At 44.6% G+C, this 24,911-nt stretch overlaps 1 protein-coding gene across 19 annotated transcripts in view; it reads left to right on the top strand.

Moving 5' to 3' along the window:
* The first annotated feature begins 13,732 nt into the window (after nt 1-13,732).
* Nucleotides 13,733-24,911, top strand: part of AKAP13 (A-kinase anchoring protein 13) — a 213,662-nt gene continuing 202,483 nt past the window's right edge. For 13 of the 19 annotated variants that reach the window (XM_065076603.1, XM_065076593.1, XM_065076589.1 and 10 more), the window contains exon 1: nt 13,742-13,922. The gene's annotated coding sequence lies outside the window, so the exon portion shown is untranslated. Of the gene's footprint in view, nt 13,955-24,911 lie in introns of all 19 variants that reach the window. The other 6 variants (XM_065076606.1, XM_065076605.1, XM_065076607.1 and 3 more) reach the window with 4 other exon arrangements.

Below are 24,911 nucleotides of genomic sequence, written 5' to 3'. Positions count from 1 at the left end.
CTGGTGGAAAGATCAGCAAAGAGAGAGCATCTGGATTCAGTAGCTAAGGTAAAGCACTTTTTGTGTCAAGAACAAACATTAAAATTCAAAATGCGAAGACTGAAACTCCCTAGAAAGAGAATTGAGCTCAGAAGATAACCCTGCCTCTGTCCCAAGGTTAGACCATGTGGATGGTATTGATATATCAGTGCCCCAGAGGAGGTGTGGGATCCGTATGTAAAACAGCATCTTCCATTTTGCAATGCTTGCTGTAAGAAGCCTTGTGTTGGAATTTTACAAAGCAGTCAGAAGGATGGACAATGTCCCAAACACTCACAGCTCCCAGACCTGTACGCATTATATGTATTACCTGCTCTCCCTCTCCTGTTCCAATTGTAGCTTATTTCGATCTGCTTCGGTTTTTTGTCCTATCAAGTGCTAAAAGCAATTTCAGTGAAAAACAAGTAATTAAGAGCAGTAATTATGCAGATGTCCCCAGAGTGGGGCCATCCCCTGTTTTGTTGCAATTTTAAATCATTTTAAGTTGAAAAAACTTTTATGATTCTTGAACCCATTCACAGCTTTAAAGTACAAAAAGGGATGCTTTAAAAGACCGTGGTGATAAATTGTTCCCATAAACTATGAGAAATGTTTAAATCAATAAAACGTTTGTTTAGATGTCCATATGGAGGAAAGATACAGTCTGTTGCTCGTCATATTGGATTGATCCCACTGTGTTAAATTACAGCTGGCTACAGCCCTTCATCGTTTACTGCACAGCTTGACAGGCATGTAAAATATTCACACTGAGCGCAAAAAATTTTGACTGTCTGATCTCTGCATTGTCCTTGTCACTTCCTCCCAGCCAGGGCCAAATTAAAGGCTGTTTAATTTGAGGGGGGGGAAAGCTTGCTGCAGCTCTCCCACAAGCCTTCAGCCACGTTACCCAATATTGTCTTGATGGCCACAGGGAGCGAGCAGCTGGGGAGCAGATGCGGGCAGCCCTCGACACGTGACGGCATCTCTCCCTATAGCCCTAGTGTTCTGGGTTTATCAGCTGCTCTGGGCTGTTGATCATAAATACATACATACAACAGTAACGTGGTCTTAAAGGAGTAGCTGCTGTTGGAAGGTGCCCATTCTGTCTGGGAGGGTCACAGCAGCGATGGTGGGTGGTGGGAAGAGCAGGACTTTCAGTGCTTAAAAGGAGCCTATAAGAAAGGTGGCGAGAGACCTTTTAGCAGAGCCTGTTGCGACAGGACGAGGTGTGATGGTTTTAAACTAAAGGAGGGGAGATTCATGTCAGACATGAGGAAGAAATTTTTTATAAGGAGGGTGGTGAAACACTGTCTCAGGTTGCCCAGAGAGGCGGTGGATGCCCCATTCCTGGAGACATCCCAGGCCAAGCTGGATGGGGTTCTGAGCAACCTGAGCTGGTTGATGTCCCTGTTCAGGGCAGGAGGTTGGACTGGAGGAGCTTTGAAGGTCCCTTCCACTCCAAACTATTCTACAATTCTATGACTAAAGGGGTAGCCATGGTGCTTGCCTGCCTGTGGGTCCTGGAGAGAGGCCAGGAAAGTTTGCAATGGCAGTTTTAAAGCCATCTGAAATTCAGTGGCCAAAGGACCTGTGATTCAGAGTAATAATTCTGCATAGAAATGTGTCTCGAAACTAAAGATGTGCCCGTGAAAGCAGCTGCCTGTGCATCCCGCTGCCCTGTAGAACCAGGCAGGTCTGTCACTCCTGCCTGCCATGGCATGAGGCAGGGACGTCCTGCGGAGGGATTAGGGAAGAAGCTGGGCTGGCACCCGTGGTCCTGCCTTGTGGCATGGTGTCTGATCCCAGGCTGACCAGCAAGGCTCGGAGGAGAGCTCAGGCTGGGCACAGACATTAGGAAAGCTTCACAGCAAAGGTCCTGGCTGCTCAGCCCCAAAATGCAGCACATCGCAGCTTCACTTCAGGTAACTCTTCAGAAACTCTGACCAAGCTTTGTCAAACCCCTCCTCAGTCACATTTTCGATGTTCCAAAATAGTCCTGTTAGTTTAGGGGTCCCGACGAGTGCTGCTGTGCACCCTGCAAACTCAGTTCTTCCTCACCAGCTGTCGTTTTTCCCTTGGGAAACGAGAAGCTGTGCCCTGCAAAGCCTGGTCATTAATGCAGGCAGCCAGTAGAGGCCACTGCTGTACGCTTTAAAAACAGCTCCAGGGCTGAGGTCTTTGGCATGGTCTTCACTCCCAAACATGTTCCTCGCTCCGGCGTGTGTTTCTTTCTCTCTCCTCCGTGGTGTCATGTCTTGGCTCCAGGATCCCCAGGCGTGTTGCAAAGCATTGGGTCAGAGCCACGCTTTCTGCTCTCTGCAAAAGGGTGATGTAAGTAGCTGCGTCCCTCCCTTCCTCACCTCCAAACTCAACATCATCACCAGATGAACCATCAGTAACCAGCTCCCAAAGTGCTACTGCACTCCAACACGGGTATCTTTAAGACTGTGTGATATAAAGAGTTTCTATAAGAAAGCAACCAAAATGAAATCTGGAGTCTCTCAGACATGATAAGCTCAAAAACGTGACCACCTTTCAGTGGGGCATGGTCTGTTCTCTTGCCTTAAATACTCTGCCTTTGCCCCTCTGCAGCCTTTGGCACCTGCCCTTCCAGCTGGGATGATGTTGCTTTGGGCTGACCCTTGTCAAAACTTCTATGTGTTTACTAAGATGGTACAAAAAAAAATATGGATTGAAAACTGAAATCCATAAAAATATTGCTGCCCTGCTGCAGTTTCACCGCTCAGTTCTGTTTGTATGTATTCAGTGATGAAGCAATATGTGAGGAGCCTTTGATGTTTGAAATGGCTTGGATCTGTGAAAACGAAGCTGAGCTGTGCCTTTACTTTAGTGAAATAAACAGAGAGGTGACTATAAATGCCAGTTGCTACTCTTAAAAAAGGCACCAGTGTGGAAAAATAAGTAGGGCACCATCAGTAAAGTCAACAGATCTTTTGAAAATAACTTGATTTCTTTGAATAGCTTTCAATATATTTTAGAATAGCTTAAATTATTTTTTTTAAGAGACAGAGGGCCTTTTCAATTAGATTATGAAAGAGGGTGTTAATTTTTTCAGAAATCTGGCATTTTTTCAATGTTGGCCTTTTAGATTTATGAAGACAAGCTTGCTCCTTGTTCCTGTGTTTTATCATCTCATTACTCCCAGTACCAGGGGGAACAGACTGCTCTCACAGTGTACTCAAATGGAGATGATGTGCCCCAGTCTGTCTCGGTCATAATGAAATGTGGCTGAGCACATTCAGCTTGTTCCAGCTGATGTTACGCCTCTTTCTGCTCTCCAAGAGGAAATGCAGTCATCAGAGGGTGTGTATGTGTGGGGGAGATGCTTTCCCAACGGGCCCTCTGGGATCCAGGCACTGAATTAGCAGCATTGCCTAATGAAGAAGCTGCTAGATGTGCATGCAGATTCAGTCCACTCGCCATACTCTCCATTTTCCCATCAACCTTGTAGGACGCTTAGGGCCAGAACGTAAATGAAGCTAAAGTCTACTAGTTTCTGCCTCAGTTTACCCATCTGTTCAGTAATTCTGGCTCATTTGATTAGGTATTCCAATATTTCTGATGGCAGGTATTAATTATGAGCTACCACTAATATATAGGTGGGTCACTGCTCATTTCCCATCCTTGCATAATCCCATTCCCAGTTCAACAACTGGAAGTGTGACTTCACAACCTGCTGGCAAGGTGGTGTCAAGCACAGAAGATAATTGTCCTCAGTTATCACTTTCCTTTCCATCCCTAAATAGAAAGGACATGTGCAGCAGCACAAGTATTATCTTCTCAGTTGCTTTGCATAAGCAGCTCATTTCTGGAAGAGATCAGTAGCTCACAGATCCACAGCATGTTGTGTTGCAAATAAACAGCCCAAACTTTCGTCCCCTATCACTGAAATTTAGGCTCAGAGGGGACTGCCAACACTTTTATTCCTTGGGGATATTTGTACATTTGCAGTCACTCCTTATCTGTCTTGAGCCAGGGAGCAGCATGAGTATATTGGCTGAAAACTAACGTTAACCAGCTGATGCTATACCCTCAGTGCTGGCACCTGAATAACTTCTAGAATAAATTCAGTGTTGCTTCTAACCTATAAAACCAAATGCTATATGGGTCTGGCTGTTGGTCCAGCACAAATCTGGGGTGTAAGCCTGGTTCAGAGGTGGGAGTCCAGGGGTCAAGAACTAACTGATGGGAAAAGTGCAGAAGACATTGACCTCCGTACGATAGCAGGAGCAGAAGAAAGCAACAGCAGCAAGACCTGCTCTAAAAGCGTTAGGAAATAGTGCTTTAGGAGACAGCAAATTCCCTGGGGACTAATAATGCTTCCTGCTACTCCATGTTTTAATTCATTATACTTGTTTCAACCATTGTGTTCAGCAGCTGATGCTGAATTATGGTGGAAATAGCCCAGGGAAGGCATGTGGCGTGCAGGTGTGTGGAGGTAATGGCTTTACCGTGCCCAGCCCCGGGGGGCTCAGAGCCAAGCGAGAGCCGAATAACGGATGCAAAGAAAATCAAGTGCTGCTCTCCATCTAGTGAGTGTTGATAACATGCAAATGGCTACATGGCTTTCAAAGAAAAGGATTGCAGGCAGGAGAGCCAGGCACAGCTCTGCAAGGTGTTAGATCACAGGAATCCCTGAGAGAAAGGAAAAAAAAATAAAATAAAAAGATGTCTATTTTATTGCTTGAGATACTTAAAGTTAACTGATAAAACACTAAAAATGGACTCCAGGGAACTAACTGAACTAGCTGAAGTAGTGTGAGGGTGTGGATAAGCCTGATACATGATGTAATAGATGTTAACTTCTGTGGTCTTACAAAGCCATAGTAACGAGACACATCACATCATCTTCCCTGCCAAACACAACCAGCTCCCTTCTTCATCCAGTCTTTCAGCACACACTCCAGTCGGATGTATTACACAAGCCATACATACAGTAAAAAGTTGAAAACAACCAACACCCTTTATAGATGAGAGAAGGTGATTAGTCTACATCTTCATTCTCACTTTTATAATAATCATCATGACTCTTCGTTCCAATGCACAGCAAAGCCGTGTTGTACAAACATCTAAAGCCGTAACAGCCCATTAAGTTTCTGGAGCTGTCTCTTGTCCACGCTTTTAGACTTAAGATAAATGGTATCAGGCTGTGTAGTTAGATGTTTGCTTTTTGTAGGAAAACCTCTCAGAGGCTTGAAGTGCAGTGAATTTCTAGGTTCTTGCTGCCTGTGCTAGAAGATACAGGTGATGAGAGCAGCATGTTCAGGTCCGAGGATCAGGGAATGCCAGATACCCATTGGTGCAGCCTGAGGGTGGTAGCTGAGGGGGTGCCATAGCCATAGCTGAGAAGAGGGGGCTGCCATGACTCATCTGAACGTAATGAAAGACAGGAAAAACTGCTGCCATGCAGAGATTGTACATATCAGCTGAGGTCCAGGTATTTAGCAGGGATTGCTCTTCCATCATTTAGCAGTCACATCTTGCACAATTAAATTCTGTGTGAGAATAAACAGCTCCATATCTAAACAATCATTTGCAGAAGTAATTATCAGATAGTGTATAGAGTCACAGTAAATAAGCAGGCAGATTCTGCCCATGGATTCTTAGTTATAAAATTATTTTTAAAGCACAAATCATTTCAAAATAGTCTTAGATATGCACAGCAAGACATCATCATCTTTTGCATATTTTTTACATGGACAGCTGTAAACTCCTGGCCCAAAACTATTTTCTTCACCCAGGGGTTTCAGCATAAGCTGCAATGTCTGCTTTATTCTTCTGATTGCCACAACAGCTGAAAGAATAACTCTGTTCCTCCTTTCATTTTGAAGATGCTCGAAAAAGGAACTGAATGCGATTACAGGAGTAACCTGAAGTGGCCATATGTTGGCTCGTCACAAAGAGATGAGCCTCCCAGTTGCTCTTTCAGAATCAGATACTTAGTGTGGCAGGAGTGTCTGTGGTTTTAATAATTACACAGACGTAAAGAAATTACAAATAGTTTTATTGATATTTGGATTAGTGCGTAAATCAGACTAATGATAGAGGGAGAGACCTGTTTGTCTACGTATGTACAGGCTTTCAACAGCTCTTCATAAGCCAATCAAATAAACAGTGTTCCCAATTTGTAAAAAGTGTAATGTCACTATCTTCAATAAGAAACATTTCAAGATGCCTAATGCTTTGCAGGACAAAGTCTGCTACATGCACCTTTATTCCCATCTTGGTGGAATAAATGGGAAATGGTTTCAGGGATGTTAACTTGATTCTCTGCCATGTAACACTAAACCCTTGGATGTGGTTTGGAGTTCAATATATACATGTACCAAAGCTCTTGGCTTGTGATAAACATGAGAAAACAGACGCCAGTGTTTGGAAACATACTACAAAGGGGAGAGAATCAAGATCAAAGCAAAGGATTTTAAAGGGCATAATTGTGCAAGAGAAACACCACCAAATCCTATGTCTATCTGTGCAGCATCAACTTTTAAAATGTATTTGTGACATTAATTATGTGAGGCATTTAATCGGCTGTTCTGTCAAGGGATCTTTCTTGCTGACGTGCCTCTCAACTTTCTGATCTGTTACCAGAAGCACGTAAGTTACTTTCTGCTCTTGGCTAACCCAGGCAGGCAGTGAGAGGAGGAATAAGTTAATAAAAGGGGAAATATAGCTTTTGCTGAAGTTCTCATATGACATGGCTATTTAATCAGCCACAAGCAAATTCTCCGGTCTGGTAGGTTACCCCAGATAGCTGGTGCTGTGGTCCCTGCCAGCCTCACTACCCAGGGCAGGTACGCAATAAAATACTGAATCAGCTTCACTAAGAGCAAGCTCAAAGATATCTAAGCATGGTTTATCTGCCCTGTGTTGGCAAGCAATAAAAAATAAAAGTTGTGAAGACAAAGACCTCATTAATTGAAGTCGTCTACTGACTGTAATGACATCCTGGACACCTGTCAATACAGACCTGCAGGGACAGAGGAGGCTGCTTGATCCTAATCTCTTTCTTGCCAGTCTGGATCAGTTCTGTCTCTGTTTGATCTGTTGGAGGTTTAAATGGCCAGTGCGATGGCCTGCTCTGCAGCTTGCAAGGCTGGAGATAAGTCTGCAGAAATACCCAGCTGACCTTGGAATGAGCTCTGCTTGGATTTGTTTACAGGCGGTGATCAAAAATACCATATGACGGCTGCTTAATATGAAATAGATCCCTTCCACACAAAAGCACGTCAGTGTGTGTTGCAAAACACGACTTGCCCAGCCTGGGATGCCAGAGATGCCACATCCCATTCTTGACACAGGCGATGTAATGGGCTTCTTAGTACAAGCTGCTAAGAAATGATTGAGAAGCAGTCCAGCGTTACAGGAGTGAGGGGAGACCCTGACAAGCCAGAATGCCAACCCTGCAATGTGTTCACCTCGCAGCACATCCCATGCTCCTACTGCTGCAAATAGCCAGCCAAGCCCAGGCTGCAACCAAAGGCAGAGTGGGGAATGGAGAAATGATGCTATTATAGTGGTTCTCCTGGTCTGGAGAATGTGCAGAAAAGTGCATCCATGAGAATGGTTACTCCTCAAGAAACTCTTTAGGGACAACAACTCTATGAAAGTTACATGTTATTAATATATATTCAGAATTAACTCTTCAGAGGAAAGGCAGGGGGAAGCAGTGCAGTAACAAAACCTGATGACCAGTGGCACCGCATGTGTCACATTATGCTGCCCATGCTAAACCATACTGCATGGCTGCATGCAGGCACAACACCCAGCATGTTCCCAAGTCCCCATTGTCCCTCCTGGCACTGGCATTGGTGGCAATGTATTTTTGATTTCCTGGGATCTACACAACGTCGTTTCATAGTCCGTGGTGAAGCAGCTTTATTTTCCTCTCTAGATAACTGAAATTATTTTAACCCACTGCTACAAGGGATCTGCACTTGTTAACAGGCCAACTGTTCGTGCTGCTAAACAGAGATGTTCAATGGTCTGTTGTACTTTTCTGTGATTTGGAAGCATGTTAAACTGAGGAAAAGCACGGTGCATTTTCACTGACCCCTGTGCACATCAGCAGTTCTGGTGCAGAAGTACTAGAACCATCTGGTGGGTGTATGTCATCTTGCAGAGCTGGGGTGACCAGCAATGGGTACAGAACTTGTATGTGAGAAAATGAGGCTTCATAACACAAATAGAGGACCTTGCTGGCTTTCTAGCACCAGAAATTTCAATAAAGGGAGTCTGCTTTGTTCTCAGGATATCAAGCCAGCTACCACAGTCTGCTACAGGTACATGTTGTAGCACATAGGTGTCAGCAAAACAGCTGGTAGATGGCTGATGATGGCAATTCAGAGCAGTTTTTAAACGAGTTTGTGTTCAGTCCATAGGTTTTGTGAATATGTCTGAAGTTGATCATCCAAGATTTGAGCTCCTGGGCTGCTTTTGGATCTCTGTGAAACACATGTACTCTCTGTCTTTCTGAGGAAGGCATCCCTTTTGGTTCTTCTTTTTTATTTGACAGGTAAATGAACATCAACAGGAAAAGTCTGACCAGGTATTTAATGCAAGGATATAAATGGGAGATAGTGTCTACCTGCTTGGATAAGCTGGAAATATTGGCCATCACCTATGGGCTACTGGATCCCAACACCCGTAGGACTCTCCTCTTTTACATTCTGTAGCTTGGAGGTCTCATTGAGCGAATATACACATACAGAGAAAACGTGAATAATGGAAGTCAGAGATGGAGCACTCACATCCTGGAAAAAGATACTGTTGTATACCCACACCATAATTTTGTCCTCTTTCACCCTTTGTTAATATTTACAAGATTTAAGTAAATATTTCCAAGTGTCCCAGACATTGACAATTTCTCTTACGGCCTCACACAAAAAGCAAATACACCCATCAGCTCTGGCATCGATTCAAGAGAAGCCAGGGATGCCATATGTGTTCACATCCTGACCACACGTGGTGATGGTAATAAGTAATTGGTTGCAAATGCATGTGTTGCTTTCTTGATTAGTTACTTTAGTGTGGGATCTGCTGTATTGATTAATTTTAATCTACTTTGTATGTTATTTAGATCTGAAATTGAGTAGAGTGCAGGGGATGAGGAAACTGCTCTAATTTTTAGGGAGTAGACTGCATTTGATTAATTTTATAGTCTGGATTGACTAAAAGCTTTTATCCTGGTCTGCTATCAATTTAACTTTCTGTGTTTGACATTTTTTACTCCTGGGGTCCCACATAATTCAGTTTCATAAACTGATTTGATGGATGTTTTCTGATACTTCAATAAAGCCTTTTGGCATAGATTTGCCTATCCCTTGCTTTGCACGTAACTGGACAACAACCCTTGCTGAAGACAGAAATAAAATAGTATTAAATTAAAAGGTATATTGAAAAGAACAGGATGGCCAGAGCAGGCGCCTGTTAACAGTGTCCTTTGAAAAAGCATGAAGTGTAAAACCAAAGTGAAAGAGAAAACGCTCCCAGGAGGCTTAATGATAATACTGTTTGCAGCCTGCAAGTCTCTTTTCATCCCTCCCTTGCTGCTCTATCCAGCACCTCTCCTACAGGGCTGAACAGAGGGTTGAGCCCACAGGTACGGCTCAAGTCTCTCTGCAAACCCTTGTCAGGTCTCCAGATGTCTGGCAGAGGCAGTCTGAGGCTGTGCCAGTTATTATTGTTATAGTCGCTATTATTTCTGAGCCCAGACAGGAGGAGGACAAAGGGGAGGAAATGTCACCTTCTTCGCAACACACCTGCACATGCCTTATCCCTGTGGGGCGGCAAAGCCGATTGTGGAGCTCTTCTCATTCTTCATTTGCTTTTCTTTTTTATTTCTGTGTTGACTGCTTGGAAGTTGCTGATAGAGGGCTGGTAAGGCAGCAGGTGCAGGTACAACACAGCTCACTAGATGATTTATTTGGCCCTGATAATATTTAAAGCAAATGCTATGTGAAATAAGATTTTTCGTCCATGTCACAAATCCATGCGGGTGTGGTTCAGCTAGGACTGTCAGAAGAGATGTTCCCTTACCTGTTTTCAGGTCCATTAAACATTAGTAACTGGAAAGTTTTGACCAGAAGGAAAAAGCAGTATTTACATCAGGGCTTCCAATGAAGGTGGAATTTTGAGAGCTTGGTGTCAGCACAGCTTATCAGCACACAGAGGGGCCCTGTGAGCTGCAGAGGTGGATCTGTTAGATTTGCTCCACCAATTGAGCAACTAACTCATCTGACGTCTGCATGAGCAACTGATAAGCACTGCCTTCCAGAATTGAGAAATAATCAGAAAAAGCAGCAATAAGCAGCTGAGGTACATAGTGGGTGATGGTTGCTGTAAGACTGCTCCCCTTCTCCCACCAAAGCTCCAGAAGCTTCCCACAGAGGGGCAGAAGAACTCAGTGAACTTTCTTTTATTTCATTAATTTAATATTGCAGGTCATAAGTGCTTGTGTTTTGGTTTAGGTGGGTTTTATTGTCACTCACCCATTCCAGGCCTCTCATGTCATAAGGGTGAACTCCAATGTCGGACTGTGACACACTTAGAACTTTTTACACGTTAACTGAGACACATCATCCACGGGAGTGGTGAAACTTCTCCTGAAAGTTGCTCTCAACCACAGTCCATAATTTTCAAGCAAAGATTGTACTGCTCACAGGACTTTAGAGATTACATTGGTAGGGAAGAAGGAAAATGATATTCAAATCTTTTCAGGTGTAGCTGCCTTTATCTCAGCCACCAGGCACTGGCTTCAAACAAGCAGGAACACAAAGAAAACACCATGCACTGTTGTCAGCCTCATTAATGTTCAGTGTCTCAGTTTTGTAGCTGCTTAAACACGATGAAAACAAATCTTTAATAGTTGCTGCTTCCATCATTACATTGCACTCTGTTTTCTATTCAGTTGCAAGGACAGCTAATTTCCAGCAAATGGGAACAATGTGCTCATATTGCTAATTCATGCCACTACACACAAATGTTCAGATTATGTTGTGCAGATCCAAATTCCATTCTCATTCATGAGTGCAACTCACACTTAAATCCAGGTTCCCAGGAAGAAGTAGGGAGCCCTGTAGCAAAGCTGGTGACAAATTAAAACCTGAAAGAGACAATGAAAGAACATCTGATATATTTTATTTTATTTTTTTTATAGTGTTTGAAAAGCAGACCTGGACGTATGGCAAATGGTGAAACCCAGAGGAACCAGTGCCAGAGGTGATTTGAAGGCAAATGATTTGTCAGGAGCCTGGCATCCACAAAGCTGCTGCACAAATTTCCCTTCATCCGCTGACTCTCTGTTTTGGCTTGTGGCTATATGTGGGTGCAGACAGGATATTTTGAGATAAAGAATTTGGGGGTGGATAACAGTTTAGAGACAAAAGTAAAGCACAGACTACACCTTGGGGAACGGTGAAGTAAAAAGGATGTATTTTATCAAGCGCTGGGCATCTGAAGTGGCTCATCCAGCCTTTTTGAAGCAGATGCTCACGGGTCTCTGGTCCTGGAGCATCACAAGGGAATATTTCTGATATGAAAAATTACACTTTGTCTGCCCGTGTTTTGATTCACACTCCTTGACTGAAAGATCCATAACACCTTTGATGAATGGGGTCCATCAGTTTATCGTCCTGCTTTGGTGCTAAGCTGCTGCATCATCTTTCCTTGAAATTTTCCACGCTGATTTCCTTGCCTCCTGGTTTAGAATATCAGTAAATGCTCCTGGACAGCCTTGCTGTCAGATCTCCTTTGCACCCATGTGCCAAAAAGACTTCCCCAAAGCATTTCCAAACCATTTGCAAGAGCAACACATGTGAGCCCATATACATGGACGTGTACATGGCTGGTACAGACTCAGCTGGGAGGCTGAGCCTTCTTTTGGTGCTTCTAATCCCCTCAATATGACTGTGGGTCCCCTACAGCAAGACCAGGGCTGTGTCAGCTCCAGGCAAGGCAGCAGAAGGCAGAGGTTGACTTACCTGGCTGGAGATGACAAGCAGAGAAGAAATGTTCCCTTGATGGACAACCAAGAGGGCTGAGCTACAGATCTTGGTGTGTGTGTTATGGAAAATTTTAGGCATCTGTTATCTGTTACCATGCTACCTCGCTCAGGATTGCCTCAGATGTTATGAGGTAGGTTGGGCTGGGCTGGGTTAGTCATTGGTTGGTTGGAGACTTATAGGGGACAGTTTCTGCAAGAAGTGGCTTTTCACTAGATGGTGCTCTTTCCTGAGCCATCACTGTGCCTGACCCCTCTTCATGAGTCTGGGAACTTCCAAGTCATCTGTCTCATAATCCCTTTTTACAGGGGTGGGAGAAGGTAAAAGAAAATGTATTTCCAGTATCCCTGCTTTCATGTGCCTCACCCTGTTGGAGCCACACAAAAAAAAATACTGCTTTACATCCTGGTTGAAAAGGGTGTACAACGTTGACACGTTCCAGTCCCTACAATTACCACATTGCACAAGTGTTAAAAGCATTTTTATGATTTCAGTTGATTTAAATAGGATCAGTAGTGCATATTTTGGAAGACAATGCCAAGTTCACACGCAGTGTTTTCAGCAGAAAATCTTCTGCACCGTACGCAGCATTGTTATTTCTGTTCTACCTAGAGAGAACACGATGTACAGCAATTACCTGCAGCCTTTGCCCAGTGCTCTGGCCAGCAGCAAGGTCTTGTTGGGAAGTATTGTGAAGTGTTGTTGAGGTCAGTTGTCGTGAGGTGGGGCTGCCCAGCTCTAGTAGGGCACAAAACATACATTTAACTCAGATTGCTACTATCTTTGTGGACATGATCACCTGGGCACCACCAGGTCTAGTGGGACATATGTGTGTACAGTAGCTTAAACAGAGTGGAAATGTTGGGCCACCATATGTACCCAAAGCTTCTAACAAAAATGGTAACTGAAGGCAAGTCACCACCACAACAGATCATGCATCTTCGTTCCCAGGAGCCTCCTCAGAGCCAGCCACATGTGGACCACAGGCCCCATGAACTCGTTTGCTAATGGTGAGTTGCCTTTTCCACCATTTTTCCAGGGCAAGCCATGGGAATGGTATGGGAGATGTCACTCGGTAAAATGTACACACCACATACAATGGCAGAGGAACAGGAGAAAGGTAGCAAGGAGCAGGACAAGACCATGGGCTGGCTTGGTGGGACTCGAGTTGAGCTGCTAGATTTTGTGATGGGTATAGATGTGCAGCTCACCTTCATGGCTCGACAGCTTGTGTTCTCAGCTCTGTAAGAGGCATTCTAACTGCAGGAGATGGGAACGCTAGAAATGCAACCCCAAGTAAAACGAGTCCTTAAATCTGGAGTTTAGTGCACGGCAAGTAAGACTCTCCTTCAAATACAAATAAGCAAACAGCATAAGAAGTGGTCTGTGTCCTTTCACACCAGCAGGCCAGTATCATAAACAAGTAGATGGATCTCCCACAGCAGCTGAGTAAACCAGGAAAGGACAAACGGGAGCAGAAGCAGCCAGGTGACAGGTGAGAAACCCGCACTAGCCCAGACGGGGACTCCCGGGCTTTTCCCAGCCGCTCCTCGTCCTTCTCGGGAGAAACTTACCCCCGAGCAAGTTTCCGGCACTGCCACCCTCCGCCATCCAACCCCCACCGGCCCGCCCGCTGCCGGGGGCGGCCCCGCTCGGCGCGGCTGGGCGGCGGCGCATGCGGGCTGGCGGCGCGGCGCGGGGGCGGGCACGGCGGCGCTGCTCAGGTTGCGGAGCCCACAGCCCCTGGCCCTCCTTCCTGCCCGCCTCCCCGGGCGGAGAGCACCCGGCCCGGCCGCCTCTTTCCCCCCTCCCCGTCCCCTTCCCTCTCCCTTCCCTCCCGGCCCCGCTGCCAGGGGCGAAGCCGCCCGCCGGGTCCCCGCGGTGAGTTTGCCCCGCTGGAGTTTGGCGAAGAGGTGGGGGGAAAGTTTGGGGAGGCCCCTGGCGGGGGTGGAGGGGGGCTCTTTCCCCCAGGGCGGGTGTGCGGGAGCCCCCCCTTCCCTTCCCGCGCCCTCGCACGCTTCCCCCGCCCTTCCTCCTCGTCCCTCGGGGGGTTTTTCTCCGCGCAACTTCGCGTGGAGACGCTCCGGGCGGTCCCTCTCCCTCGCGTGTCTTTCTTCCCGTTCATTTTATAGTTGGTATTTATTTTTAGTTTATTTCTTCGTGTTCTGTCGCGCGGCTGCTCCCCGCCGCTATTGTCTCCGGGGCCGGGTGCGCTCCCCCCGCTGCCGGCGCGGGGGTGGCGGCCCCGCTCCCCGATGGGGGGGCGGGCACGGAGCGTGCCCGAGTGTGCGCCCGGGCACACACACACCGAGCCTGCCCGCACTTCCTCGCTGTTCAAATTCTTGATACCGTGATCCGAAAAACAAATAAACAAACAAAACCCCAAACAAAAACCCAAGAAAACCTTCCGTGCTCGCTGACGCAACTTTGTATCTCAGTTTATTGCAAAGAAAGTAATATGGGCTTTATATCTGAGTCTCCGGAGCAACCGGCCCGTGTTGGTTTTTCTCACCTTTGGGCCTGAGTGGGCCTTGGAAATTACTCAGAGGGACATTGCTGTGGGGCCCGTTTTGTGCATTCACTCTGTTGCTTGAAAATATAATTTTTAATTTTTTCTTCTTGAATGGAGACACTCCTTTTGAGGCAAATATCGGAGTTTCTGGACTAAGATTGTGAAAGGCTAGTTGTTTCTTAACATGTAAATTATTGGGAGTTTATTAATCCACCTTCTGCGAGTGTGTTATCCCTGCAAGTCATATAAAGGAGTTGGGATTAGTCGAGATCAATGTTGCTGACGTCTGTAATTGGTTCTGCTCCAGTGTCCTTTATGAGGCTTCACTTTAACTGGAGCTCAGAGGTGGAAAAAAAGATTTTTTTGAAAGTTTTTTTAAGAGTGTGCTGTATTGATTCTGTTGTGGATGACCAGATGGGGATGTGATAAAGGGATTTGAAATGCTGCATTTCTGTAGGACAGTTGGTAGCTGTGGTGTTCCCTGTAGTGTTGGTCAGCCATGAAACTTGAGGTACTCATGGAGATATGCGATGCAGTAGAAATATGTAAAGCATGTAGCTTCAGAACTGAGTTTAGACAGTTGGTCTGAGATCCATGAATGTTTTGTGTGCTGGGAGTTTTGGCTAATGTAATCTAGTCAGTTTCAAAGGGCTGAGCTACAATATTTCTGTTTGTGGTGACTCTCTTCAGCTTAAAATCCATCCCTTGCTGGGTGTGTTTGTCATGTTTTACATGTCCTTGCTGAGCTACTGTGGAATTGCGAAGGTGAACCAAGTTCCACATAGTTCCTTAAAGATAAGGTACTAATGATTCATTTATTACCGTGTTAGAGGAGGTGTATTTTTATACATAGATACCTCAGCAGTGGGAGTAGATTGACGTTAGCCTTATAACATCCATGCCTGTGGACAAAAGCTGCTATCTGTACTGGAGGAGCATGTGCTTAGAAGCCACTCTGGTCCAGGCTGTCACCTTCTGTGGTGACAATATCTTGCCTGGATGCTTGGGTTTGGGGCTTTCTTTTACTAGCCTGATAGCAAGGTAAGGCATGGTTGAGGATCATTTGGGCTTGTGTTGTCCCTTGGCACAAGTTCAAGCATGTACCCATCTTCCGCATTCATAGGTTGAGCCTAGTACGTCTTCTTGCAGCTCTGCCCAGCGCTGGGCAGACGGGCTAGCCTGGGGCTGTTGCTAGAAGGGCACGGATGTGGAGTTCTGCAAGGCAGACGGGTTTTGTAGGTAGCTGGAATGACAAGTCTTCTGCAGGTCGTGTGGATACATGGCATTGTGTGACGGCGTTCCAGCCTACACCTCCTGCCCGGCTCTGGTGACCAAGGGACGGCCGGCATAGCCCGAGAGGGGGGAACATGGCATGTTCCGAGTGACAGAGTCCAGCCGGGATTGCAGCCAGGGAGAAAGGCAGCAGCTCGATGTTCCTGGTTTACAGCTTCACAGCATCAAAGGAGGGAAACGCAGTTAAGAAGTCAAAGCTTCGCATAGAAACAGAGCTCTGCCAGGTAGTGTCTGATGATGGATGTTTTTAAACACAGTCTATATAGGGAAGCTTTGAGACTCAGGCTTATGCAGAACTCGCTACTAATCTCTCAGCAGGATATACTCCTGAGTAAGCTGTGTTCTGGTCTAGGGTGTGCTTGTGTGCTAAGAGGAGGATTAAGTACTGTTAAAGGAATCTGGTTATTCTATCCAAAGCATGAATTAAGGCAGTGGTCAATAAATTATACTAGAGTAAAAAAAAAAGTAGTTTTATTGCTGGTATGCATGCAGTCCTGTGTTCCAAGGGCAGTGGGTGCTTTCATATGATTTTCTGCTGGCATAATAAGTTTTAAATAGATAGCTACTTAACAAAAAAATCGGTAGTGGAAGTTGTGATGCCTGCTGTACCTATTTCTTTTCCACTCTGTCTCCACGACACCCGATGTATCTGTTTTCTCTACCTGGTATTTGGTGGTGATCCACTTCCCCATAACACCGTCCTTGAAGCAGCTTGGAAGCTTTTCTACTTATTACTGTAGCTGGTTATCTCTGCAATCTACTTGAGTGCTATTAAATGTTATTTCTATAGGGGTTCCCCACACTGGCGATAAATAGCCTGAAGTAAACTAAACCACATAGCTGATTAGCATGGAGGAACTATTTGGTTTTGGTTTTGCTCTGCTGGTGGAAGGCAGTGCTAGTCCAGGAGGCTGTGAAGGTATGATGTGCTTTCCCAGAGTCTTTTCCCAGCCTCTTGAACAGGGAATTGGCAGTTGGTGTGGTTTCCAGCCAGAGGATAACATGAGCAGCATCCCCTTTGCAGGCACACGAGAGGCTGGATGCGGGAAGCTGGGGTGGGAAGCACCTTGCAGTGTGTGATTACTGGGTGCTGCTGGGTGCCAAATGCTCTGGTGTTTGCTGGCTTGCATCAATCACCTGTAGGATAGATAAAGGTAATGAGTGACTTCCTGAAGCAACTGATAGCTTTGGGTGTAGATACAGTTCTGCTTCGCTGCTATGGGGTTTGCCACGGGGGATATAATCCAGTTGGGAGCCTGGTTCAGGGCTGGCACCTGAACAGTCACATATAGGAAGCACTGCACTTTTTATAAATCAAAACTCGTTGTTGGGGTGTTCGATACAATGAGATTTTTATGAATAGCTTAGTCATGCTTGGCTTTTTTTCTCCTCTAAAACAGCTGTCAACAATCTTGCTGTGGGGAGGGAATCGGCCACTCCTTGTTCTTAGTGAATAGCCAAACGCTTCAGTCGTGGTGTTGCAGCCTGGCATTGCTCTTCTTCCTACTTTTGGAAACAAAGCTGTGGATGTGGCATAATGTCTTCTTTTAATTAATTAATTATTTTTTTTAAAAAAACCCCTGCATTTCTCCCTTGCAAATGACCTTTATGGAGATCTAGAAGGCAAAGCACGTCCCTGGGAGTTAGCTGGTTAGTTACTTTGGTTAGTGATAAGAAAATATGATGGCAGCGCTCCAGGGAAAGCAGCTACACCGGGAACTTGTTGCTGCAGTCAAGCTATACAGATCTTTTTCAAAAAGATATATCTCTATATATTTATGGTCCTCTGTCACGGGAACAGGGTGACTCCTCTGTTGATGTCTACGTGACAAGTATGCTGTGATGCCATAAAACTTGTAAACTGTTCGATGCCCTTCTAGAGACGGCTGGAGGAAGCATGCAGCAGATAAAACATTTTCCGTGTCATCCTAAACTCAAACTGTAATTTTGTGTTATCTTCTGTGTGTCAGTGTAGGCATAGGCAGCTTCTTCTAGTTCCCCACCTGGGCCATGCTGGTATTTATGGGTCTGTTCAGCAAACCAGACGGGGAAATGGATTCTACTTAATACATATATATATATTTTTTCTCTGTACAATTCATACCTTGGATTGGTTCAGCGAAAAAGTTCATTCTTTACCTGAATCAGTTCCCTGACTGATGTCCCTTTGTGTTCTCATGAGCAGCTGCCCTGGGAGAGGCTCCTGTGCTTCCACCAGCAGAAATATCCCTGGAGCTGCACCCTTGGAAGTACTTTTCCAAGTGCAAAGAAGATATTTGACTGTGGGGCCGGTCCCTGTTTTATAGCATGTGAAGATGGCAAGGGAGATAGATGTGTTTCTAAGATAAGCCAGTGAGTTACTTAAAGTGTTTCCTTTTTAAGTTCCCTGAGATTGCAATTATTTCGCTCTAGAGTGAAGGTATGTCTTCTCTGCAGAAATAAGCCCTGCCACTTTTATAGCCTTTTTAACAATTTTTCTTTGTAACAATTTTAGCTATGCTTCTAAGTTGTTGAGGAACAGGCGAAGAAAGTGTAATCACAAATATTTTTAAGTAGTCAACAGTCCTTAAAAAGTATGCAGTGTGATCTCTTGCAAACAGTAAGCTTTAGTTCTGTTGTAGCTGTAATTGAGCTCATGTTGTGACATGGTCAGGCAGTCTAACAAGACTATTTTATATATATCACAAAACCAAAAAACCCCAAAACCCACAAAAAACTAAAAATCAGATGCTTTAGAGTTTATTGGTGGTTTTTATTATGGGTGAGAAAAAGCTAAATTCCTTGCTGGTGTAGCAAGGTAGTTCTCACAGCGCAAATGCTGAACTGTAACAAAGGTGTGTTGGGAACTTCTCAAATGTTGCATATGGGATTGGGGTAAACATAAGGAAAAAATACCATCTGAACTACTATCAGCACCTCCTCACAGCTCTTGTGTTGAGGGCTTGAAATACAGTGTATTCCAAGCATGTTTTGTGTGTGAGGTTGGGTTTAGGTCCCTCTGGGCAGCCTCCTGCTGGGTTTCTCACCGCTGCAAAGGCTGCTGGTGGTGTGGACCTTGTGGGCTTCCATGGTTCGTAGAGGACCTTGATTTTGGCCTTGGCTGCAGCGTCCAGCGTGGTGCTTTTTCACGGGTTAACCTGTGATTCTGTAGCAGGGATTCATTTGACAAAGTTAATCCTCCTGGACCACTTATATTTTCTTTATATCTCTTTTCCATTCATAAGGATTAGGAATTCACCTATTTCTTCAAAATGTACCAATGTCACTCTAAAGTATTAAAGTGATTCCATAACTTGTTTGTAATAAATTATTTTCCCATTTGGATGCTCTAGTTATCTGAAATCAGTGATGATTTTTTAATCAGTAGATATGGCAACTGAACTATAGAAGTTTTCTCGTATGCTTAATCCTTGCACAAATTAGCCTTTTGATTTTCTTGGAAATTGTGGGATGGCAACCGGTTGCTTGTATCAGTGAGTTGCATCCTGTGTAGTTGCTCTTCTGAGATTCTATTTAAAATGTATGAGCACCGGTAGTTGCAACTGATCCATTGCAGGTTAGTTTCAGGCATTTGTGACATTTTCTAATCAGCTATGCAAAATATTTATCATTTGTCAGAGTAACTTCCAAATATTTATAGTCTGTGCTGGTGTATTTGTTTTACTTCAGGTGGTTAGTCTACCTTTCACAAATGTCATTACCCTTTAGTCTTTTTTCTGAACTGTTTTTAACTTCATGTTATATTTGCAAAATATACAGTAAGAGCTTGTTTAATGCAAGATGTTATTTACAGTGTGATTGCACTGCTGAGATTAGCCTGATCCAGTGTAAAAGAAAGGATTTAAGGATTTTCTTTCGTAGCACCTACTTCAGGTTTTATTTCTGAGTAGGATGGAAAATAAAGTATGTGATAAATTACTTATTTAAATAAGAGGCTGAATTTTGGTAAGACTTATTCTCCTTGAGCATGATTTAAGGTGGTCATCTTAAAGCAGAAGAGTGTATGTCATTTCATAGGTTCATCATAGAATGACAGAATGGTTGGGGTTGGAAGGGACCTTGAGGATGATCCAGTTCCAACCCCCCTGCCATGGGCAGGACACCTTCTACTAGACCAGTTTGCTCAAAGCCCCGTCCAGCCTGGCCTTGAACACTCCCTGGGATGGGGCATCGGCAGCTTCTCTGGACAGCCTGTTCCAGGGCCTCACCATCCTCATAGAGAATAATTTCTTCCTTATATCTAAAGTAAATCTCGCCTCTTTCAGCTTAAAGCCGTCACCCCTTGTCCTATCACTACTACATGCCCTTGTAAAAAGCCTTTCAGCTCTCTTGTAGGTCTCCTTTAGGTGCTGGAAGGCTGCTATAAGGTCTTCCCAGAACCTTCTTCAGGCTGAACAACTCCAGTTCTCTCAGCCTGTCCTCACAGGAGAGGTGTTCCACCCCCCTGATCATCTTCGTGTCCCTCCTCTGGACTTGCTCCAACCATTTGATGATGTTAAAAACTTTTTGTTGAGAGAAACTACCCGACATGTCATGTTTGAATCCCCTGTGCTTTGTATCATCCGTGACTAATGCAAATAGGAGCAGTAAGTTATGTTAAAACCTGTGACTTACTTTGTAGCTTCATCTAAATTGTATCTGAGGTTTCTGGCAAAGTTACTTGGGAAAGTAAATCTCTTTCCCAATGTGTCTCTGCCCCCAGTGGTGTAACTGCTCCGTAAGGCTGAAGGCTGCAGTTAATAAAGCCATTACAAACAGGGATTTTGGCACGGAGCGGCTGTTTTAAACTGGACTGTCTTCAGACTCCAACTACTGACTCACTGTTTTTTTCCATGGACGAACACACCTGGCACGTCACGCATGGATGCTGGCTCACTCCTGTTCTTGCAGGTATCCCTGTTTTCAGTGTAGGGAGGAAGGGGTGTGAATCTGCACAGTGACCTCCTGTGGGAGATAGAAACCTCCCAATGGAAGTTGATGCCAAGGATGGGTTCGTCCAAAGATCCCTTTTGCCATGTCCCTGACGCTGGAGGGATATTCCTGCCATGTTTTAGGGGAGCCCAGAGCTGCCATTTGTGTGAAGTCCCTCCCTTTGGTGCAACCATATGAAGAGCTGTGCTGGGTCTGTCTCACTTTGCTTCTTGCCCCGCAGCATTGGTTGGGGGTCCTTACAGGAGCAAGGCAAGCTGTCTACACCAACGTCCGTGGGCACGATGAGGATCAGAACCAGGATGTGTGGCACATTTGGCTTCCTGGCACTTGTGGCTCTCAACACGCAGCCGAATCTTGGAAGCTGCTGTCAATAGAAAGAAAGGGGAAAATAGGGGATGCTGAGGCATGAGATGGCTGAAGTGAATGAGTCTCGCTTGCTTTACACACTGATTTCCCTCCTGCGTTTCCTCTGGGATGCTGAAGCCTTTGGTCCCATAATAGTGGTGGGACAATGAATGCACGGATGGAGGAAGCAGATGTTAAAGGAAGGGGGGAAGTGAGTGATTTTTTGGGGGGAAGGGGAGACAGGATGGGCAGATTTCATGCTTATACAAAACAATGTCTTTTGGCGCATGAGCTTGTGCACAGCACAGCTAATATGGCACCAAAACTGAGACTTGCCCCCCCCTTTTTTTTTTTTTCCAAATTCTTGTGTTAATAACACTTAAGTGAGTCACCTGAGGAGTGAGGTTTACATGATATACCTCTGCTGTTAGGTGATTAATTTTGTTGTTCTTTTGTTCCCTGCTACCATAAATCTTTCACCGCAGTGACAGGACTGCTGTACTGATGGCTCTGGACGTCTTAAAGTCTGCACTTCCTACTGGGGGAGCACTGGTTTTTAATTGTTTTGAAAACAAACTGGAGATAAATGAGTTTACATGTGACCTAAATTAAAACAGTTTCCGTAGCCTGATCTGAAGGTCTTTCAGTTGGTGCAGGGGATGATTCTGGAGGTAAAAGTAAAACATGCTGCTTCGTGTGCTACATAGCAGATTAGTTGCATCCATAGCCGAAAGACTTCCCGCCTGGGGAGTAAGGATGGCACTTTGTTTCAGTGGGATTTCCAGCCTCTGCAGGAGCTTCTCTTAAGCATGGGAGTCAGTTTTTCCATTGCTGAGTGGTTTGCAGCCGCTCCACCCATTTTTATGATGCGTGATCATCGTCTAAGAGCACAGTGGAACACAAGAGGTGGTGAGTAAACCTTTCGTTGCATTAAATGTAAATGTTTATAGTTTCTCTTCTCCTAGCAGCTGCATAGAATGTAGGTTTGTCTCAGCTGAGTAGAGAAATAAAGACTGAAAACTTCTTATATGCACTGTTGTAAAAATAAGTTTTGTGTAATGAACATTCATTTCACAAGGTCCGGGTGGCTCTTTACACTTTTGTGGGATGCAAGGCGAAACATTGGTGCAAATGTTCCTGTTAACTGTATTAAGTAGTGTGTTTGCCAGAAGGAAAATAAACATACGTCATCTTCATGTCTGTCGTGGGAGGATGCTGGGGGTTCATCGGTACCCGCTGGGCTGGTGACTCTGTGGGGTCCGCCTGACTTGGGCACAAGAGTGTGAATCTGCTTGTGCAATGTGGGCTTGGGAGTCTCCAAAATCTGGAGTTATTTTTCCATCCTGACGAGGGCTACTGACTAATTTTTTATTGACTCTGGTAATGTAGCCTGAAGAAGAGTGCTTGTAACATGGAGGCTGGGATTTGAGCACTTAACTAGGTTAAAAGTTCTTTTAACTGGATTAAAACTCTGTTCTTGAGTGTGTGTCTTGCTCATCTGCTCTGTAAGATGCTGGAGGGAGTGGGGTGGGGGGAGCTGATTTCTTTGCAGCCGTTTCAACAGTTAAAACAGGGACTTGGTCCTAATTTTCATGAGCCGTGTATCAAGCTAGAAAAAGAACTAGCTCGTTGCTTAAAGAACTAGCTCATTGCTTGAAGAACTTACAAGCTAAAACTGTGGCTAATAAATATGCTTGCATGGATGTTAAGAGGATTAATTGTTTGCGAAGTGCATTGGAAGTGGGAGAATGAAAGAAGTGCTTAAGTGGTAACGAGCTGCATGTCATGTACGTCTTGTTAATTTGTTTCTCCATCATTCCAAGTTAGATTATAGGCAGCATATGTTGATCTGTATGAAATTCATGTGTCAGTCCCATGTTTTCTGGCAGTTTGGGAATTTTAGAATTTACTTAAGGGCAGTACCTTCAAGATGGTAAAAAGTTGTCTCTTCAGATGTTGTATCTGAAGCAGGAGGTACCCTGCTAAATGTGATGTGCTTCTTTCTACTGCTGGAATTGGCTCTGCTTAAACTGTGGGGTTTAGTGCTTAGACCTCCCTGGTTTTTCCTTTATCAGATTAGCTAGGATTTTGGCAGGACTTTGTGCTGCTTTTTCTTAGCCAATCGACTTGCCTGTGAGTGTTCAGTAACTTTCTTGCTTTATAATCTCGAAGTTCAGAAGTCACCAGGCTGTTTGAGACTAATAAGAGATCTTATCCCAGCAACAGCTTACAGCGGGTGTATAAAAGGAAAACACTTCAGTAAGCAGAGAGCAAGTTTTGAAATGAAAATTCAAAACTACTTGAGGAGGGTGGAGGAATTGTGGCAAAGAAAGTGCTTGAAAATGTATACATCTTCCTGACACCACAAAACATGAGTGGGCTTTTTTAACCTTTCTTTACTGGGTTGCTTGAGTGACCCATCCCCTCTGTTATGTCAGTTAACACTGGCAGATAAATGGAAAGCACACAGTTTTTGTACAGTTCCCTTATACAAAAAGATTAAGCATTTGAAATGCCTATAAAAAGTTATTGAGTGTTTTTAATGCTCTGCTTAGCAGTCTTCATTTTTTTCCCCTTTCCAGGCACTAAGTTGTGAAAACTTCGCCAATTTTTACTAAAGGCCTAGTCTCATCAGTGCTTCTGATATTAATTTAAAAAGAATGATACCATTTGTTTAAATACCTGTGTGTATACATTCTTTGGACTTGTGACATTTCAGTGCCAAGAGAAACTTTGGTCATTTTAGAGGAAGCATGCTTTAAGTCATGTTAGATTTTGTCGTTTGGAATGCCACATCGCTTGGTGTTTTCATTGAAGGAGAGAAATTGTTTTCTTTGTGGGGATTTTTTTGACTCTTAGATAATGCTGGATCTGAGCCACTGGATAACTGGAGGATGAAGAAGGAGACTTGGTTTAGTGTTTGGAAGTCAGAATGAGGAGCGGGGAGCTGCTGCAAGTGTGGTTGTGTAAATGTGGCCGTGATGCTCAGCAGAGCAGCGCTTTGAACTCCTGCACAAGAGATGGAAGATGCTGTTTAGTTGGAACCGTGTTGCTTCTGGCCAGTTGGCCAAAAAGAAGAAAATAATAACAAAAAAATAATCCCTTGATGGAGAAGAGAGAAAGAGCTGTTGGGATGCTGCTAGGTGAGAGCCTAGCAGCAATGGGGAATTTGGGAATACGTCTGAGCTGGGGAATGCACTGAGGAGCTCTGGATGAGTGCCTTCCAGCCAGGGAGAGCTGCAGGGTGGCGATGGCGCTGCACCACCTGGCAAGTTGGGAACTAATTGTCACCTTTGCTTCTTGTTTAGCTTCAGCGTTAGCAAGTCAAGATACAGGAGAAACCCTGTTTATTGACTTCGGCTTGAAGATAGCAAACTTTAACGTGCTGCTTAGTGCAGGATGCTGAACCCCAGCACTGTGATGTGCCAGTCCTGGTCAATGTCCTTCCCTGTTAAGGAGCATGGGCAGGATCAGAACAGACGTGGATTTTTGTTTGCCTCTTTAATTGTCCGTATCAACTCCCTGATGCCTGTTATTCAGAGAATAAATCTTGTCTGATACATTCAGCCCAGAAAAGTGCTTATATATCCAGCAGCCAGGAAATCGAATAAGTCCTGATCTATTCTTAATTTCTTGTGTTTCCTGTGGTTTTATTGTTTGTGTTACCAGCCCTAATATTTACATACTTTTGAATAAGCTTTTCTTTTTTTGGAAGATACTACTTTGTTCATATGCCTTGCAGAACAGGTTCTTCCATTTTTTTTTTCCTCTAATAACCAAACAACTTA

This window comes from Columba livia, chromosome 11 (assembly GCF_036013475.1).
Source record: "Columba livia isolate bColLiv1 breed racing homer chromosome 11, bColLiv1.pat.W.v2, whole genome shotgun sequence".
Classification (NCBI taxonomy): Eukaryota; Metazoa; Chordata; class Aves; order Columbiformes; family Columbidae; genus Columba; species Columba livia.
The sequence above is the reverse complement of the archived record's forward strand: the minus strand, read 5'-3'. Positions and strand labels throughout refer to the sequence as shown.